Source organism: Pinus tabuliformis, chromosome 9 (genome assembly GCF_031772625.1).
Source record: "Pinus tabuliformis cultivar Carrire ecotype Pingquan chromosome 9, CPIR1, whole genome shotgun sequence".
Lineage (NCBI taxonomy): Eukaryota > Viridiplantae > Streptophyta > Pinopsida > Pinales > Pinaceae > Pinus > Pinus tabuliformis.
The window spans coordinates 208732414-208752242 of record NC_142307.1 but is presented as its reverse complement, the minus strand read 5'-3'; the positions used below and the strand labels follow the sequence as shown (position 1 = coordinate 208752242).

General features: G+C 38.3%; 1 pseudogene; it reads right to left on the bottom strand.

Moving 5' to 3' along the window:
* Nucleotides 1-10467: 10467 nt before the first annotated feature.
* Nucleotides 10468-11493, bottom strand: LOC149147885 (peroxidase 42 pseudogene; annotated as a pseudogene).
* Between the last annotated feature and the right edge of the window lie 8336 nt (nucleotides 11494-19829).

Sequence of the window (19829 nt, the reverse complement as noted above, 5' to 3'; positions counted from 1 at the left end):
TACCTGTTTCTACCCCTTGAAATTTATCTCTTTTTTATTTAAGAGAAGCACATGTACTGAAAATCCCCATCCTTGTCTTCTTAGGAATATGACCATGTTGAATTTGTTCCTCCATATCCTTGTAAAATATGAATATGTGATAAAATTACCATCTCCTTCAGCACCTTCTGCATATTCTTTGTATAAGTTGTAGATTTCTCGTCTTGAGAAATTATCTGGAATATGTATTGTGTCTTTATTTGGCATACACTCACCATGATTTTAAAAGAAGTCTTTCATCCATGACATTGTAGTAATTGCTGATGGTCCAACCTCTCTTTTATAACGTACTTATGAATAGTATGTAGGGTCTTTTTCCCGTCTGTTTTGGATTCTTGACAAATGAGAATTACCAACTGAATGAAACATTTTGAAAGCCTTTCTACATATTAATACATTCCTAATATTATAATCATAACCTACCATTGTAGATTGTATGCAACCCATTAAAAATTAATTTTGCATGCTTTTATTCATTGACAAATATTTCTTCCTTTGCTCCATAGCAAACTTGAAATCCATATGTTTCAATAAATATTTTCGACAACATTCACTTGAAATCATATCACTGACATAACTTCTACTGTGAGATATTTTGTTCTATCCCTTGTATAACTGGAATATTTTGGGTTGATATGAAAAGGCCTACTTTCACTCCTAGATACAATATATGCTTGCAACGTCTCCCTCATTTCAATATTATCTGCAAAACATTTTCATCATCAGTAGGAGGAACATTATATTGACAATATAGTTAGAAAATTCATCACCATCATTGCTTGGAAAATATTCATTACCGTCCTCACATGAAGGAAATTATTCACTACCAACATCTGCATTTTTGAAATCTTGACTCAGACGAAATTGTTCACCATCTTCAACCCTGCTTTGAAAACCTCCCTTGGAGGACTCAATTCATCATCACCACGGCTACCTTTGAAACACTCACTTAGAGAAAATGCATTATTGACATTTATGCCTCTAAAATTATCATTTGCAAGAAACTTTTCATCCTCCCCTTCATCACCATTGCTTGCATAATCCATAGGATTATGACTAAGTGGATAATATGACTCTCTATTCATATTCAGATTTTCATTTGCACAAAATTATTCATCCTCACATTCATTAGTGGTAGTTTCATAATCCTTGGGATTAGGAACAAGTGGAAACTTTGAATTTCTATTTAATGGAAATTCTTCATCCTCCCCTGCGATAGTGGTGCTCTCATAATCCTTAAGATTAGGACTAAGTGGAAACTTTGAATCTCTATTTACTAGAAATTGTTCATCCTCGCCCTCCCCTTCATCAGTGGTGCTCTCATAATCCTCAAGATTAGGAATATGTGGAAACTTTGACTCTGCAAATTCTTCAACCTCCCCTTCATCAGTGGTGCTCTCATAATCCTTAGGATTAGGAATATATGGAAACTGTTAGGTCCCTGTAATACTAGTGATAACTTTGACTTTGCAAATTCTTCATCCCCCCCTTCATCAATGGTGCTCTCATAATCCTTAGGATTAGGAATATGTGGAAACTTTGACTCTACAAATTTTTCATCCCCCCTTCATCAATTCTGCTCTCACAATCCTTAGGATTAATACTATGTGGAAACTTTGACTCTACAAATTCTTCATCCCCCCTTCATCAATGTTGCTCTCACAATCCTTAGGATTAGGACTATGTGGAAACTTTGAAATTGAAAATTCTTCATCCCCCCCTTCATCAATGTTGCTCTCATAATCCTTAAGATTAGGAGGAAGTAGAAACTTTGACTCTACAAATTCTTTATCCCCCCCTTCATCAGTGGTGCTCTCATAATCCTTATAATTAGGAGGAAGTAGAAACTTTGACTTGGGAAAGTCTTCATCACCCCCTTCCACAATGCTGCTCTCATAATCCTTATGATTAGAAGGAAGTGGAAACTTTGACTTGGGAAATTCTTCATCACCCCCTTCATCAGTGCTTCTCTCATAATCCTTAGGATTAGGACTATCTGGAAACTTTGATTCTGAAAATTCTTCATCCCCCCCTTCATCAGTGGTGCTCTCATAATCCTTAGGATTAGGAGGAAGTGGAAAAATTGACTCTTTATTCACAAGAAATTTTTTTTGCTACCCTTCATCAATGTTGCTCTCATCAACCTTACTATTAAGACTAAGTGGAAAATTTGTCTCTTTATTCATAGTGAAATAATTCCTATTAAATTCATCAAAATGAATAGAGTTGTTGCATGATGAAGATGTTGATGTTGAAGAAAGAAAAACTTCACTATCAGAAGAATCCATGACATTCAACCAAAAGATGTCGAATGATACAAATGCACTCTCTCCTAATGACAATATATAACTTAGAGATTGAGAATTTCCCTCTAAAGGTTTCCCCCAAAAAAATTTCACCAAAAAATTATCTTTGAAAGTTTGCCCCCAAAAACGTTAGCTGAAATTTTTCCCTCCAAAAATTTCGTGTTTAAATATTTCCCTCCAAAATTTTCATCTATAATTTACTTGAAAACATATTACTAAACTATTGGTTTTGGAAAATTTCACCCTAGTTTCTATTGAAAATATTGAGAGAAACTCAAAATAAGTCTTCTATTTAAATTATTTAACATCGACTATGTAAGTAAATTAATTTTTATAATTGATATTTTTTTATCCCATAATGAATGAAAACTAACCTAAAGCTATAATATTAACTATAATTTTTTTTATTTTTTTTTATTTTAATCCCACATTTAAGAAACGATCAATCATTCCCACAATCATCGCTATAAAATAAAATTCATCGTTTCTATTAATCACATCACATCAAGTCTTCTGGGTCTTGTTAACAAGTTTGGTGCAATTTTGCGGAGCTGGAAAGGCGCTGCATTGTCATAGATAGTACATTCAACGGGAGTTTTACGCATTTTAAAGGTTATTTTTGTTTCTATCTCAACTATTTACATATGAATTTGGGGAAATTTTGTGTTTTTACGGGAAAGACCACATAAGAAATATCTTTGTGACAAAACAAAAACAAAAAACAAAAAAAAAAAACGCAAAACACAAATTTGTAGGATTTTTAGGAGAAAAATTAAGACTTTTTTTAAATTTTTAAGCTTTTGAAATGAAAACTGGGTGTTATTTTTTTCTATATTTTATTTTTAATTTCCTTTGGGGAGCATTAAAATTATTGCATGGAAAGAAAAATAAAAATAAAAAAATTGTTCAAATAGCAAAAAAAAATACATTTAGTTTTTTTATATATATTTATAATTTTTAAATTATTTGTTTTTTATTTTTTTTAATTAAAATTATATTTCTTAAACACTAATAATAATAGTTTTTTTTTTAATTAAAATATATATGTTTGAAAATATTAGAAAATTTTAATTAAAATTTAATTTAAAAAACAAATATTTAGAATTTTGTATTTTTTTCCTTTATATAAATTTATTTGTTATAGGTCTCTTTAATTATAAAAAAATAATTTATAAAAATAAAATTATTAAGTTTTTATTGTTTTATTATTTAATATTATAGAAAAACAATTTAGTCATTATTTTTTTTAACTTAAAATTATAATTTTATTTTTATAAATTTTTTTATTGTTATTTTAATTTTCCTTAACTTAAAATTACAATTATATTTTTTTAGTTATTTGCTTTATTTTTATTTTTATTTTTTTTCTTTTATTTAAAATTATAAAAACAATTAGTCATTTGTTTGTTTTTTTTTAACTTAAAATTATAATTTTATTTCTATAATTATTTGTTTTATTGTTATTTTAATTTTATTTAACTTAAAATTATAATTATATTTTTTTAATTATTTGTTTTATTTTTATTTTTATTTGTTTTACTTAAAATTAAAATTAAAATTTTATAATAATTTGTTATGCTTTTATTTTAATGTTTTTTTAATTATAATTTTATATATATATATATATATATATATATATATATATATATAAAATAAATAAATAAAATTGTTTTTTTTTAAATTTGTTTTTTATTTAAAATGTTAATTTTAATTTTATAACTGTGTAATTTTAATTTTATATATATTTTTTTTCATTTATTAAAAATGATAATAAAAAATTTACAATTGTTTTTTTTTATTATTATTTAAATTAAAAATTTATTTTTTAATTTTTTTTTATTTTTATTTTAAACTATCATTTATAATTTATTAATTTATTTAAATATAAATACACATTTTTTATTTTCAATTTATTTTTTATTTTTTAAAAAATTAAAAAAACAAACAGTTTGTATTCAATATATTCTTATATATTCTTATATATATATATATATATATATAGATATAATGATTTTTTTTTGCGCCCTCGGCACTTTGGCCACTGGCCAGGGGCCCAAGCAGGCGGAGGGGAGCTGCGTGCAACCCCCTCTGCCCGCCCGGTGGCCGCACACTGACTGGACGAGGGCACGGTCGGGCGGAGGGTGTAACACCCCCGAGTTGCAGATCATTTGGAGCAGGGCGCGCGATGGGTGAGCGGGCGATGTGCTGGGCCAACCGACAAGTTGGGCGCACCCAAATGGTGCAATGCGCTGGGATGAATGGAAGAAAACGCGAAAAAAATGGCTAAGTGTTGGAAAGTTCGGTGGCGAACTTATATGGTGGGGCGATCCCGGGTGTGGGCGCCCCCACCATGGCCAACTGTGAAACATGTCTGAAAAATTCAAGTGTGGGTCGGCTTAGCTATAGGCCAAAGCCCCTACCTTGCACGGCAATCGTATAAGTACATAAGGAGGAGTTAGAGAAGGATCATTATTCGATCAAGGAGCTTCAAGCGATCTACAAGCTAGAAGTGCGAAGGTAGAAGTTGGAGGTCTGAAACAAAGGGCAAGGGTGCAGGCAGAGCTAAGGGCCGAAGGACCTTAGCCATAGAACCAGGTAACAATTGAAGGTCACAGGCTGAACGACAAACCGTACTTGGGATGAACGTTCAGGTGAGGCTGAATGAGCGAGTCAGGTCAGTGAAAGGACGAGATGTGCAGGCGCACGAAGACGCAGGTTGAAACGATGGTTCGAAAGCTAAACAGAATATCGTTTTGGTTGTTCGAGCGAACATTTTAAAGGAATATCATTCGGGGCATTCGGGCGGACAGCTGAACGGGATATCGTTTGGGCGGAGAGCTGAAGGAGATTTCGTTTAGGTGTTCGGCGGTCGGTTGAATGGGTGGCTGAACGAGTTATCGTTTAGATCGTTCAGACGAATGGTTGAATGGGCATGGGCGAGGCATTGTTCGGACAGTTGAATGTGCAGCGGCTGACTAAGTCGGCATTTAGTGGATGAGACGGGTGGCATTTGCGGTGACTCGAGTAGGCAAGTCGGGCGCCCATGTAAACATGAATGGTGGTTGCGGTGAGGCGAGTCAGTCGAGCAAGGCGACACAGAGTTGGCAACGCAGTGAGTTGAACGGTGGGTAGTTCGACGAGTTGGAACGCCACGATGGTGGGCACATGCAGTGGATGAACGGCGAGCTGGGTGTCAGTGAAACATGAATGATGAGTCGTGCAAAGGTGTTGTGTGGTGGGTGAACGAATGAGCATCGGGCAGATGAGCTGCGGGTGTGCGCCAGGTGGGTGACATGACCCAGCAAGGCTGCACAAAAGCCGAGCGATGGGGCGCCAATTCTGAACGAAGTGTTTGTTGAGGTAGCCGGTGGGCACCTCCACCTAGTAAACGGGTGAGGCTGCACGGTGGTGCAAGCTGTACTGTGAAATTTTGTAGGTTGTTGTAAATTTGTAAAAATTGAAAGATTATCATTATTATTCAAGCAGACTCTATTTGCAGGGAGTTTCCCCTCCTGAGTTAATATCCATTGTGCACTCATGGTTAATGATAATGATAATGTGTTTATGAATGTAATGTGAATGTTTCCGCTGTGTTAAATGAAAGATTGTACTTAGAAGATTGGAAAATAAACTAAGTATAGAAAGTAGGCGTAGCCCACATCCACAAGTATTGTTAAAAAGAAATTGGTTGGTGGTGCCGCACCCCCGATCATGCAGTTTGAAGAGTATCGCTAGGGTAGGGGCGTGACAGGTGGTAACAGAGGCCTGATTCAAAGAATGAGTTGAAGTACAACTTCACTACGTGACAGTTGATTCAGAGGCCGATACGTGACGAAGAAAAATTTGACAGGTGATTTAGGTTTGCAGGTGGTTTCAGTTGAAGTTTCAGGTTTGAAGGCTGATGACTGTTGAAGGTAAAGCAGGTAATGAATACTTGCCGAACAGATGAAGATGGTCGAAGGGGCATTTCAAAAGCTGAAGAACATGAGTGATTGTTGGAAAGAAGAAACACAGAAATGTTATGAAGTTGTTGTACAAAGGTGGGAACCTTTGATGCATGTTGGGAGCAACATAGCAGATTTGCGGGAAGACTTGAACGATCTTCATGTGGGGACTGATAAGCTCAAGGGACTTGATGAAGAGATCCAGCAGGGTGATCTTAGGCTCCAAGAACTCATGGATGAAAGAGTTTGGTTGAGGGAGAAAAGCACCATGGCGGAAGCAGAAGTCAAGCAGCTTGAGGATGGAATAAAGAAGGACTTTCTTGGTAGAAATACCATTGTGATAGAGCAGGATGAGCTCGATTACATTGACAGACTTGGGGACTACCACCGAGACAATCAAGCAAATGTTCAAAGTTTTAGTTCATTGTAGATGGAAGGAGTCAATGGGTACAGGATTGGTGCATTTAAGTAAGAAACAATGGAGGATAATCTTGAAGGGATTCACGCAGAACCAGGAATTAGTTGCTTAGAAGAGCCAAGCAAGGAGTTGAAATACCTTAAGAAAGAAGTCAGGTCAAAGCACAATTCGATAGACTCTTCTAAGGTTGAGTTATTGAAGAAGGTTACTAAAGTAAGACGCAAGATCAAGCCGAAAGAGGATGGTGATGCCTTGAAGCTGAGTTTTGTGCAGGTGACTGTATGTGGCAAGAGATTTGCAACTTTGGTGGACACGGGAGCTACTCATAGTTTCCTGAGTAGGAAAGTAGCAAAGTCTTTTGGGAAGAAAGCAAAAATGGGGAGAGAGCGGAGAGCTTTCAAAGCAGTAAACTCTACCATGAAAGTTGTGACTGGTGTGATGGGGAACAATCAAGTGAGAGTGGGCTCTTGGTTTGAAAAGTTGGACTTGAGGATTGTGGACTTGGATGATCATTCTATGCTATTGGGGCAAGACCTTTTGAAGCTTTCACAAGTCACACCAATGGTGGACTGGGACATTTTCTTGATTACAGCTGAAGAAAGAACCTTGTTGGTTCTAATGAATAGGAGTTTCTTGTGGTATAGACCAAGGATGGTTTCTATGAATTTGTATCCGGGGATGATCTGAATGTGAAGAATATGGATGTGGAGCAAAGAGAATTTGGGAGTATGACTCAAACAGTGAAGGAAGGGAAGTTAGTAGACTTCGTTGCAAGAGCTAAAGAGAAATATGGAGGTGGAAAATCATTTTCACATATCTTGAGACACTTGGAAGGAGCATCTTCTACCAAAGATCTTCACGATGGAGTTGCAGATGAAGGGAGTTTGAATACTTCTTCAGTGGCAGTGGTTGGGGAAGATTATGCAGGTAGAGATCTGACTAGCATAGTGGAGTTTTGCAGATATGCCATGGGCATATATGACTTTCAGTTGATGAAAGACAAGCTTGAAAAGCTTGGGTGTACATGTGAGGAGGTTGAGGTTGTGCACAGATACTTGAGAACACAACATCAGTCTGATACATGGGTGGATGAGAGTTAGGGAGGGAACTTCCTGGCCCTCCTTTCTCGATAGACAACCTTGGAGGTGGGTTGGTGCAGTGACCTTGTTTGAGAAGGGCTGCACCACCTTGACAAGGGACCTTGGAAGGAGGCTTCTTCATATTGATAGGTGGATGATGTAGGAATGAATGTGACTGCGTAGCAGCACATTGGCATTAGCATCATGGACAACATGTTGCAGACAGGATGGGCATACCATGGACCTGAGCATGGCTTATTTTGAACAGATTTTGATCGAGTTTGAGATTGTGACAGGATGTTGAAGAAACAACCAACAGTGGCATGGAGAAGGTACATTCTCATGGGTTGAGCATTACGGTTGGATTAGCTACCAAACTAGTTTGATGACATGGGGGCATGCAGTGCGTTGAGTTTGTGTCAGATAGATGTCTTGGTTTCGACTGAGATGTTGTGTTTGCTGGAGTATTATGCAGAGGTTCACATGATGAGACGACACATGGTGGAGATAGTCGTATTACATATGTTGCAGGGATGTTTGCAATATATGGACTGATTGAAGTCATGGATCAAGAAGAGTTCCTGATTATGGAGACATAGACTAATGGTTTGTGTGGCATTGGAGTGAAGGTAGGCAGTATGGGTATCTTTGGATGTTGGAGCTGGTAGCACTTTGCGACAGTGGTTTATTGGCAGCCTTGACGACAGATGGTTGTTGGGATGTAGAATTGTCAAGGTCGACAATGACTTGGAGTAGGGGAGGATGTAACGCTCCCGAGTTGCGGATCGTTTGGCGAAGGGCGTGCGACGGGCGAGCAGGAGATGATTTGGGCCAACTTGCGAGTTGGGCGCGCCCCAACGATGCGAGGCTAAATGGAGGAAAACACGAAACAATGACTAAGTGTTGGAAAGTTTTATGGCGGACTTATATCATGGGGTAGCCCTAGGTGTGGGTGCCCCCACCATGGCCGACGGTGAAACATGGCTGAAACATTCAAGTATGGGTCGGCTTGGCCATGCGCTGAAGCCCCTACCTTGGGCGGCCATCATATAAGTACACGAGGAGGAGTTGGAGAAGGATCATTATTCGATCAAGGAGCTTCAAGCGATCTATGAGAAAGAAGTGCGAAGGTAGAAGTTGGACGTCTGAAACAAAGGGCGAGGGTGCAGGCAGAGCCAAGGGCAGAAGCATCCTAGCCGCAAAACTGGGTAACAGTCGAAGATCGCAGGTTGAATGACGAACCGCAGGTGGGCCGAACGTTTGGGTGAGGCTGAATGGGCGAGTCATGTTGGTGAACAGACAAGTTGGGCGGGCGCACAAAGACGCAGGCTAAAACGATGGTTGGCGAGCTGCACAGAATATAGTTCATGGTGTTCAGGCGGACAACTAAATGGAATATCATTCGGGGCATTCAGGAAAACAGCTAAACGAGATATCGCTTGGGCGGAGAGTTGAATGAGTTTTCGTTCGGGCGTTCGGTTATTTGGTTGAACGGGTGGTTGAACGAGTTATCATTCGGAACCTTCAGATGAACAGTTGAACGGGCACAAGCGAGGCATCGTTCAAAGGGTTTAACGTGTGACGGGTGAACAAGTCGGTGTTCGGTGGATGAAATGGGCGGGCGTTTACAGTGACTCGGGTAAGCGAGTAGGGCGCCCGTGTAAACGTGAACAACGATTGTAGTTAGGTGAGTCGGTTGGGCAAGGCGACACAGAGTTGAAAGCACCGCAAGTTGAACGGTGGGTCGTTTGGCGAGTTGCAAAGGCATGATAGTGGGTGCGTGTGGTGGATGAATGGTGAGCTGGGTGTCAGTGAAATGTGAACAACGAGTTGTGCGAAAGTGTCGTGTGACGGGTGAACGAAGGAGCGCAGATGAACAAGCACCAGGCAGACGAGCTGTGGGTGTGCACTGGGTAGGCGACACGACCGGTAGGGCTGCACAACAGCCGAATGATGGGGCACCGATTCTGAATGAAGTTTTGGTTGATGTAGCCGATGGGCACCTCCGCCTGGTGAACTGGTGAGGCTGCACGGTGGTGCAAGCCGAACTGTGAAAATTTGCAGGTTGTTGTAAATTTGTAAAAATTGAAAGATTATCATTATTATTTGGGCATACTCTATTTGTAGGGAGTTTCCCCTCCCGAGTTAATATCAGTTGTGCACTCGTTGTTAATGATAATAATAATGTGTTTATGAATGTAATATGAATGTTTCCGCTGTGTTAAACGAAAGAGTATACTTAGAAGATTGGAAAATAAACTAAGTATATAAAGTAAGCGTAGCCCACATCCGCAAGTATTGTTAAAAAGAAAGTGGTTGGTGGTGTTGCACCCCCAATCATGCAGTTAAAAGAGTATCGCCAGGGTAGCGGCGTGACAGAGGGGGTGCAACTCCCCTCTGCACACCTGGGCTCTCAGCCAGCGGTGAAAGCGCTGCAGGTTGATTCTGGGAATCAGCCTGCAACCCTTTGGTCGTTGGTCGGGGGCCCATGCGAGTAGAGGGGGCTGTAAGGAAATAAGCCTATTGTTCCACGATTCGGTTGTAGTTCACCGACGTGATCATAGAACATAGTCACAGCACACCATTATGATTATCTAATGAAAATACAAAATTTATATATGAAATTCCCATCACTGTGGCATCATGCTATCACTCCCATCACTACGGCATTGAGCTATCACTTAACACTTGATTTTTGTGTGCAGTTTGTTTCTGAGAAAGCACTGCCGACGGATTTCTCCTCGAGTGCTGGTGAGTGCTGGTGAGAGGATTGTTCGAGAGGATGGTGAGCGCCTGGGAGAAGTATTTGAAGAAGTATTCCTGGCGTTTTTCTATCTTTTTCGCATACGGCCTGGTCCTCGAATCTGCATACAGTTGTTGGTCCACCATGAGGAGCCCCTTGTTGTTCATCAATTTCACGCATTAGTAGTTGTCTAGCTTCATAGGCATTCCCCGGTCGTTTTTCACATATTGAACTACCTTCGGGTTGGGGATCGTGTCTGGGTACTTGTGCTTCATGTGCTCCACGTGCCCAGGGTCCAGTGTCGGATCTACTTCCTGGTACAGCTTGTGCACCAGCTTCACGCAGTGAGTCCTCCCCACACTATGAGCCCCTATCAGTGCAACAACCCCACGGGTGTCGATTCCCATGGCTTTGAAACAAGACAAAATAGTGGAGATGCTCTCATTGTGATCGGGCAGGTAATTCTCCACCACATCTGCTATGCTCTTCCATCCATCTCTTCTTCCCGTCTTCAGGGGAATGTATGGTCCTCCCAACAATACAATGCCATCTCTGGCAGAGAGAACGAGAATATCTGCGCAGGAAACGACCCCGGGGCACTCTCTCTCCACGGCTTCCTTGATGGTATCCAAGTACCTAAATTTGCGAAGACCGAAGCTCCTGTCTGTCTTCTTTTTTGATATGTTGTTCCTTGTTGAGTCCAACAGAAGCGATGCATCACATGACTCCATAGCATAGTCATGGAAAATATTTCTAAGCCATGAGAATGCAGTGTTCTTGTGTCTTTTGTACAACAGGCGTACTTGTTCAGCAATGATCTCTTCAGCCTGAGGGCAAGAGTCCCCATAGTAATTCATCACCAATCCATTATCACTGTAACCCCCAGTACCATTGCTTGAACTTACCACATTGTAAGCAGACTGCAATAGCTGAGCGCTAAAGCCAGCACTACCCACAGGCCCATCTTCTCGCTCTTCCTTTGTAATGGCCAATGGATAACTCTTACTAATTTTACGGAGACCTTCCACCATCTTTGGCAGTTCACTTGGGTTCAAAGGTTCAGTTGTTGTTTTGATAATTGATGGTGAGTTAAAGCGTAAAGGATGGGAAATAAATACATCTTCATCAGGATACTCTGGACGCACTGTTTTTTCTTCATAATTGAAGCATCTACACCCTCTATTAGAATCTAAGATCCAGAAGGTGCTCTTCTTATAGGAATTAGATATTGAGCTTGGTAGACCAACAATTTAGTTACTTCCTTGACTGCCATGTCCTCCTCGTCAGGAGAATATCCTTCTCCAAATACCCCATCAGTTTGGCTTGTTTGGATTGTGCCACTATAGACTATACCAAATGAATCAAAAACACTGCAATCAGATTTTGGATATAATTTAGTTACATTCACCATAAGTGGGCCTTCAGGAGCACAATCTTTCATAGCTTTTGTTTTTAAAATTTATATATTATGTTTCAAAATAACATAAATTTAAAACTAAAATTAAAATTATTTTTTTAAAATTAATATATTATGTGTAAAAAAAAAAAACAAATAAACAAACTTAAAATTATTTTTTTTTAAATTAATATATTATGTTTTAAAAAAAATTAAAACTAAAATTAAAATTTTAATAAAATTGTAATTAAAAAATTATTATATAATTTTAAAATTAAAAAAATATATATATTTATAAAATTTTAAAATAATCTCATTAACAAGTTTTAAAATAATAAAATAAAGGTTTTTATATAAAAACTTTAATATAATTTTATTAACAAATTTTTTATAAAATTTAAATATAATAAAATATATATATATATATATGATTGTTGATTTTATTATTTTTAAATTGAATATCTAATATTTTTTAATTTCTTTTATATATAATTTGTTAATTTTAATAATTTAAAATTTAATATATATGTTGAATTTAATATATATATATATATATATATATATGGATTAATAGGGTGGAAAGCTTATTTTGGTCATGAAAATAATTGTAAAACAGCAAACCTCGTAATGTGTGATAAAAACCCCAAATGCGGGTGTTTGAGGTGGCATTAACTCTGAAGAGACGAGGGTGGAACGAGGCAGATCGACACCTGCCCACCCAGTACAGAGAGTTTAATACAGGTAAGGTGGTTAAATCTTGGCATGCACACAGTGAAAGGTTAAACGGCTTTAAGTCCAGCTGCTCTGGTTCATACTTCATGTCCGCAGTGATGGTTCCTCCCTCTGCACGCTCCGACCTGCATCAGGAGGCGGCATTCTTCAATGCTATAGTAATGGATGGAGCATCTCGATGCATGCCAGATAAGGTTAAGGCCAGGCATTGTCTCGGGTATGCGATGAAGTCACTTATGTTGTTTCACTTGGTTCATTCCCTCGCCTCTGGCCTCATTTCAGATTTTAGGTTGTCTGAGGTAAGCTCTGTTATTCCGGAGGACTCTCGGCACTTGCGGGGGAAAGTTTCTCTGGTGCTTGGCTCGGCCCTTCTGGCGGAACGGTTCTTGTTGTCCCTCTCGTTCCTCTCCTGGGTTTCGAGCTATTGTTTCATTGTCTTTGACTCGTCATTTCATTATCTGGTCCCAGGCCTTGTCTCTGGTTTCGGGTTGTGGGTTTCGAGCTGTTGTTTAGTAGCCTTTGTCTCGTCGATTCGTTATCTGGTCCCAGGCATCGTCTATGGTTTCGGGTGGTGGGTGGTCGATCCTATCATGTCAAAAAGGCCTCTCGAACTCTGCTTGGAAAGGTTAATTCAGTGCTCAGTTCTGTTTTTCGGTGAAGGGGATCTGCGGGCTCCCTTCCTGGTCTTGGTGTCTCCGCTGCTCTGTTTACCTAGTTATTGCTCTACCTTACCGACATCCCACTGCTGCTCTTTATCAAATGCCTCATCTTCATCAAAGAATGGCGTGCCGAAGAGGCCAGCCTCGGCGTGTGCCTACCAGCTCATCCTTTGATTCGCCTTCCCTCTCCAGTGAGTTGTTTGTAGGTCGTTGCCCCAGCACCCATAGTGGGAGAGGGCGGCTCCGTTCATCCAGATATCACCCTGAGCTTCCTTCCTCATCTGGCTCTGCAATTTTCTCTTTTCACAGCTCTCTGAATCGCCCTAGGATAACGGCTCATATCTCGGTGGTCTTCCATGAGTCGGAACAGATTGAGGACTCAGGATCTCATCCGGGAGGTTCAGGGGCAGTCTCTGCTCCTTCTTCTTCCCTCCAGTTGGGAATTGGAATTGCGCCTCGGCAGGATTTGAATGTTCAGGTTTGCAGCGCTCAGGATGCAGTGATGGTGCCGGTTGACCCTGGTCCCTCCGATCAGAACGTGGCTCAAGCAAGGGATCTGCCAGAGTATGGTTGGTGCCATATCGAGGAAGAGCCTCCAGATGACTAGTGCGCTTTCCCCGGCTTTGTCTTCATGTTATGCGACCTTCACCACTGGGCAAGTTTGTAATGCAAATAGTTTTGTGGTTTTCCTGTGTCTTTTGTATTTTTTGTTAATTATGCAGCATCAAGAGAATATCAACCCGGTCCCCTACGTGGGTCCTGAAATCCGTCTCAACTATGTACTCACTGCCTACAATCAGTCTTCTCACTTGCTTTTCTTGACAGTTCTGCCTCTCTTCAGAGCAGAGTCTTGACTTCGGTCTCGATGTAATTGTACCTCCTTACTTTGTTAATAGAATTAAACTTTTTTCCGAAGAAAAAATCTGTAACCTTTTATTAAAAAATGAAAAGTTACAATTGCAGATGCATTGAGCATTTCCATAAGCTGCCCATTGGGCTCAAGTGCTTTCGCACTCTTCACAACAATACACAACTAGCGTGCAAAAATGAAAAAAGAAAAAAGAAGAAGAAGAAGAGGGAGGAAGGAAAACTGAATTTGGATCTTCAAGTTTTTCTTCCCTTTTTCTTTTCGACCTTGCGCCACTCTCCTTGAGTAGGCTCGATCGATGCTATGACTAACTGTGTTTCTACTCTCTGCGGGCCTGGCTCCTTGTCTGAATCTGAGGTGTCTGATTGGTGAAGTCGTTTGGTCCCTCCCATGCTCTGATCTTCGATTGTCCTTTCTGCCTGATTTGGATAGGACTATGGGGTCTTGTTTTCTGATGTATTTTCCTTCTGGGTTCCCGTTGCTTGGGGTACTTCAGCATTCTCTGTGAGGGTGTCGTCTTCTTCTGCTTCAGATTCTTCATCCTCTGAGTTATGGGGGGAGAATTTCCATCCTTTCCTCTGCTTCCCTTTCTGCTTCCTTTTACTGTTAACTTTCTTGGCCTCTCGACATGTGCTTTGCAAGTGTCCTGTTTGTCTGCACATCCTACATCTGAAGGCGGTATTTTCGTAGTCTAGTACTTGCAGCCAATCTTATTGTTTGTAGATCAGCCTTATTCTATCTGGGAGCCCTTTACTTAGGTCTACTTCCACACAGATGCGTGCGAAAGTGAAAATCCTTTCATCAATCCTTTCCAGATCTGTTTTGATGTATTTCCCTATGCTGTTCCCGATTCCTTCCAGAACTCTTTCGCTCCAAAAGTGAAGGGGAAGGTTATGTAGGCGTACCCAAACCGGCACTTTTGATACAGTCATTTTGTTTGGGTCAAAATCTTTGAACCATGGGGTTATGAACAGCCCCGCCATTCCCCAGAACCAGGGCCCAGCACTGATGATAGTATCTCTTATCTCCTTAGATGTAAATCTGACTATGAAAAACCCTTTGGAACATAGATGTATGTTGCATTCCATGGTCCAATTGGTAAAAATCCAATGAAAGAGGTCCATTGGTTTTGGCCAGAAGCTGTTAAAGCGACATATTAGAGCTTGTGTTTCATAAGACTTAACATAATCGTCAAGCCCTGTGTCATCAATATTAAAGGCTGGAGTTTGTCCTAGCTGGTCAACTATATAAGGCTGGGGTGTATATCCACCTTGATCTGGGGGAGATCCTGATTCTCTGTTGCCTTGGAGAATATTTTTGTAGGATGAAGCTCCCTTAGGGTTGTGCTGGGGTGCTGTTTTCCCCTTGTTCCCTCCTGAACTGCTTGGTTGTCCCTGAGATGGGGCCCCTCCTCTCAGCCTGAGATTCAAACCAATGGTTTCTCCTGGATTGATCTCGTAACTTTTCAGGGTTCTGTTGTCTTGGAGGGACCACCTGCCACTGACTAAGTGTTGGATCTGGCCAGGATAGCCAGTCAATGCACAAATTTGCTGCTTTAACTGCGAAACAGAGCTATCTGCACTTACCCATACTAAGAGAGATTTCATCTCCGGGATTTTAATAAAGATCTGAAATCGATTTTTAGTTACCTGATGACTGCATTTTGGCTGAGCTCTGTCTAAACCGGTGTCTTTACTGGTTGCCAGATGGTCCAGGTGTGTGCATTCTTCCAAATCTTGCCTCCTATTGGGTTGATCTGCTGCTTGCCTTCTGCTCAATCGATGCCCATTCCCGCCGATCTGCTGCCTGGGTGCTGTATATTCTTGGAACTTGCTCCAAACAGTTAGATCCGGCCTGGATCTATAGTATTTGGGGCTCAGATCGAGTAGATCCGGCCCAGATCTGCAGAGATTGGCCCATGCAATTATGTGATGGGGCAGATCTGCAACTTGCATTCCCCTATCTTTGCATGCAGAAGTCATGAGAGAGTGAACTATGTTGGCGTGAACGATCAATCCATACCCTAGCAATTTCCGGCCTTCGAATTGGGTTCTGATCCCAAGAGCGATTTTTGTGAGCAGGTCTCTAGTCTCGTGCTTCTTCTCGTGCTTCCCTTCCAGATCCGTCTCTGATACGGATGGCCCATCAAGCAAATGTTGTTTTGGGCGGATGGCATCTGTTGTGCCAGGACCATCGTTTATTTTCCAGTCTTTTGTCCACGTAACAAAACCCCTGCCGGCATCTCGGGAAGAAGCAGTGCGCTCCAGCACTATGCTCTTGAGGCCGATCCTGTGGAGAACCGTGGCCGTGATCAGTCCTGCAATCCCTCCTCCAGTGACCACGATGTCTGTGGTTCCATTATCAGCGCAGGAAAAACCCTTGACGATGGCCATCTCTCCCGCCCTATTCCTTTTGAATCGATTAGTTAATAGAATTAAACTTACTTAGAAAAGAAAAAGAAATGTGTGATAAAAAGAAGTTCCTATTTGAAACTTTAGTCACTCATGTTATCTTATATGGCTGTGAGGTTTGGGGTTGCAACATAGAGAATCATGGAGAAAGATTGAGAAAATCCAGAAGAATTGAATAACTTATAACCTGAAAATTAAAAGTAATACACCCTATCCTATTCTCCTTATAGAATGAGGTCTTTCCCCTATTGAGAGCCTACCTATGATTAGGTTTCTATTGTACAAGCACAAACTCAATAACATAGATGATCATAGACTTCCTAAGCTAGCTTTAAATTCCAGCCAAAACCACCTAAGGCTCAATTGGGGGTGGCATAAAGACACAAGGGCCCAGTTAAAACTATTGGGAGATCAACGAGAATGATGCATTGCAAAACATAAATAACATTAAAGATATTGTTACTTCTAAGTTCAAAGAAAAAATGTGGTGTGAGAAATATTTAGCGACTAAAAGAAAATTAAGTTATTATAAGAAGGTCATCAACCCCACCCGAGAAGATCAAAAGTATCTCTCTATTTTAACTAGCTCAAAGAAGAAAATTAATATAGCAAAGATTAGAACGAATTCTCATGAGCTCCATAGTGAAAGAGGTCGTTGGGTTGTTCCTAAAACGCCATGGATAGAAAGGATTTGCCATATATGTGAGAATAGGAACATCGAGGATGAAAACCACTTCCTCATATAGTGCCCCACGTACAACCACATTAGATCTCAGTTTCAAAATCTTTGTTACAATACTAACCTTCCTAGCCTTTTACAATGTCAAAATTATAGTGAGCTCGGGAGGCTTCTCTCCAAGCTTTTTGAGCATAGGAATAAAATCTTAAATCAAAATAAATAATTTGTTTCTTTAGGTCCGATAGACCAATGTTTGGTCTCAGCAGACGTTAACCACCATCATTAATTGGTTGATTTAATAATTGAAAATTTAATATATAATATTTAAAAAAAATTATATATATATATATATATATATATATATATAATATAGATATATACTTTGTTGACTTTAATAATTTAAAATTTAATATGTAATTATATTTCTATAAAAATGTAGATATAAATTATTTAAAATTGTTTTTGTTCTTTAATTTATATATATATATATATATATATAGACTTTGTTGACTTTAATAATTTAAAATTTAATATGTAATTATATTTCTATAAAAATGTAGATATAAATTATTTAAAATTGTTTTTGTTCTTTAATTTATATTTAATAAAAAATATATTAATTTCAAAAATATATAAATAAAATTTGTATATAATAATTTTGTAACAGTGTTTTCAGTAAAAATCACATAAAATAAAATTACGTTGACCTAGATTGACTAAAAAATTGAAATAACTAATTAAGCCTTTGACCAAGAATTAAAAAGAATTTTAAATTAATAATAATATTATTTTTGAATTAAGTTAAAATATTATTTATATAATAAATAAAATCAATAGAATAATTTCAATTTAATATTAATTAATATCATTATTATTAAATTATATTTGTTAAAAAAAACGATTATATAGAAGTATTAATCGATAAAATATATTATTATGGAGAAGTTCACCATGGAAATTGAAGTTGATGGTAGCCTTCCTTTCCTTAATGTTCTCATTTCAAAAAAGGATGACAGTTCTTTCTCTCATCAAGTTTTTCGGAAGAAAACTCACACAGAGCAATACCTTCATGCTAATTCCCATCATTTCCCTGCTCAGAAGCTAGGTGTTCTCTGCACCTTAGCCACTCGGGATCTGAGAGTTTTTGATGAATATCACCTTGATGATGAAAAGGCTCACCTCCTTAAGGTCTTTATTAATAATGGTTATAGTAAGTCCCAAGGTCGTAAAGCTTTCCTTAATGCGGAAAGAGGTCCTAAGAAGAGGATTGATCCCAAGGATCAATCTTTCGGTGTTCATCTTCGTTTTATTTAGGGTACCATGAATAAAATCGCTAGGATCCTAAAAAAGCATAATATTCGTTCTCCTTTTAGACCCCTTCGTACTATTCAAAGTTCTCTTCGTTCGGCCAAGGAACCTATTAACCCTAAGGATGGGAAGGGTGTTTATATGATTCCCTGTTCCTGTGGGACTCCTTATATTGGTGAGATTGGTCAGTCAATAAATCAAAGGATTTGTTAGCATGCTGCAGACATAGAGCATGGAAGGTCTCGCTCCTCCGCATTGGCAAAACATGCAGAAAAATCCATTCATAACATTTGCATAGAAGAGGCAAAGTTCATCGCTAGGATTGACAACTTTCATCATCGGAAAATTAGAGAGGCCTTAGAGATCGAAAAAAGGCCCGTCAATCTGAACAGAGATGATGGTTGGAGTATCAGCAGGTGTTGGATCCCTGCTCTTTCTTCCTAGAATTTTTCATGTTTTCCTAGTTATCTTCTTATTTTTTCCTTTTGTAGTAGCATTATTATTATTATTAATCCTTTTGTATTATTATTATTATTATTTGTTTAGTTATTCATTTATTTTTATTAATTTTATTATTATTTATCTATGAGAATTCTAATTTTTATTAATAGTATCTCCATAATTTTTTTTTTTAGAATTCTAATATTATTAGTAGTATCTCCATAAATTTATTTCTTGTTATTTTTATTTATTTATTCACCTATTAAAATGCTAATTCTTATTGATATTATCTCCATAATAATATATTTTAACAGTTAATAATTCTATATAATCGGTTTTTTTTGTTTACAAATATAATTTAATAATAATGATATTAATTAATATTAAATTGAAATTATTCTATTGATTTTATTTATTATATAAATAATATTTTAACTTAATTCAAAAATAATAGTAATTATTAATTTAAAATTCTTTTTAATTCTTGGTCAAGGCTTAATTAGTTATTTCAATTTTTTAGTCAAACTAGTTATTATTTTCTAACGGTTAATTATCTACTCTCATCATCTATTTATTCCATTGCCTATATCTGATTCCTCATCTTGTCCTGAAGATGAACCACACTAGTTGGTTTGAAATGCGTTGACGTGATTTTATTTTATGTGATTTTTACCAAAAACTTTGTTACAATTAATATGATCACAGAGGTCTAAATTCTACAATTTCTTTATAAATTTGTAGATATAAATTTTATAACATTTTTAAAAATTACATATAATTTAACTTAGTTTATATTTAAATAACAA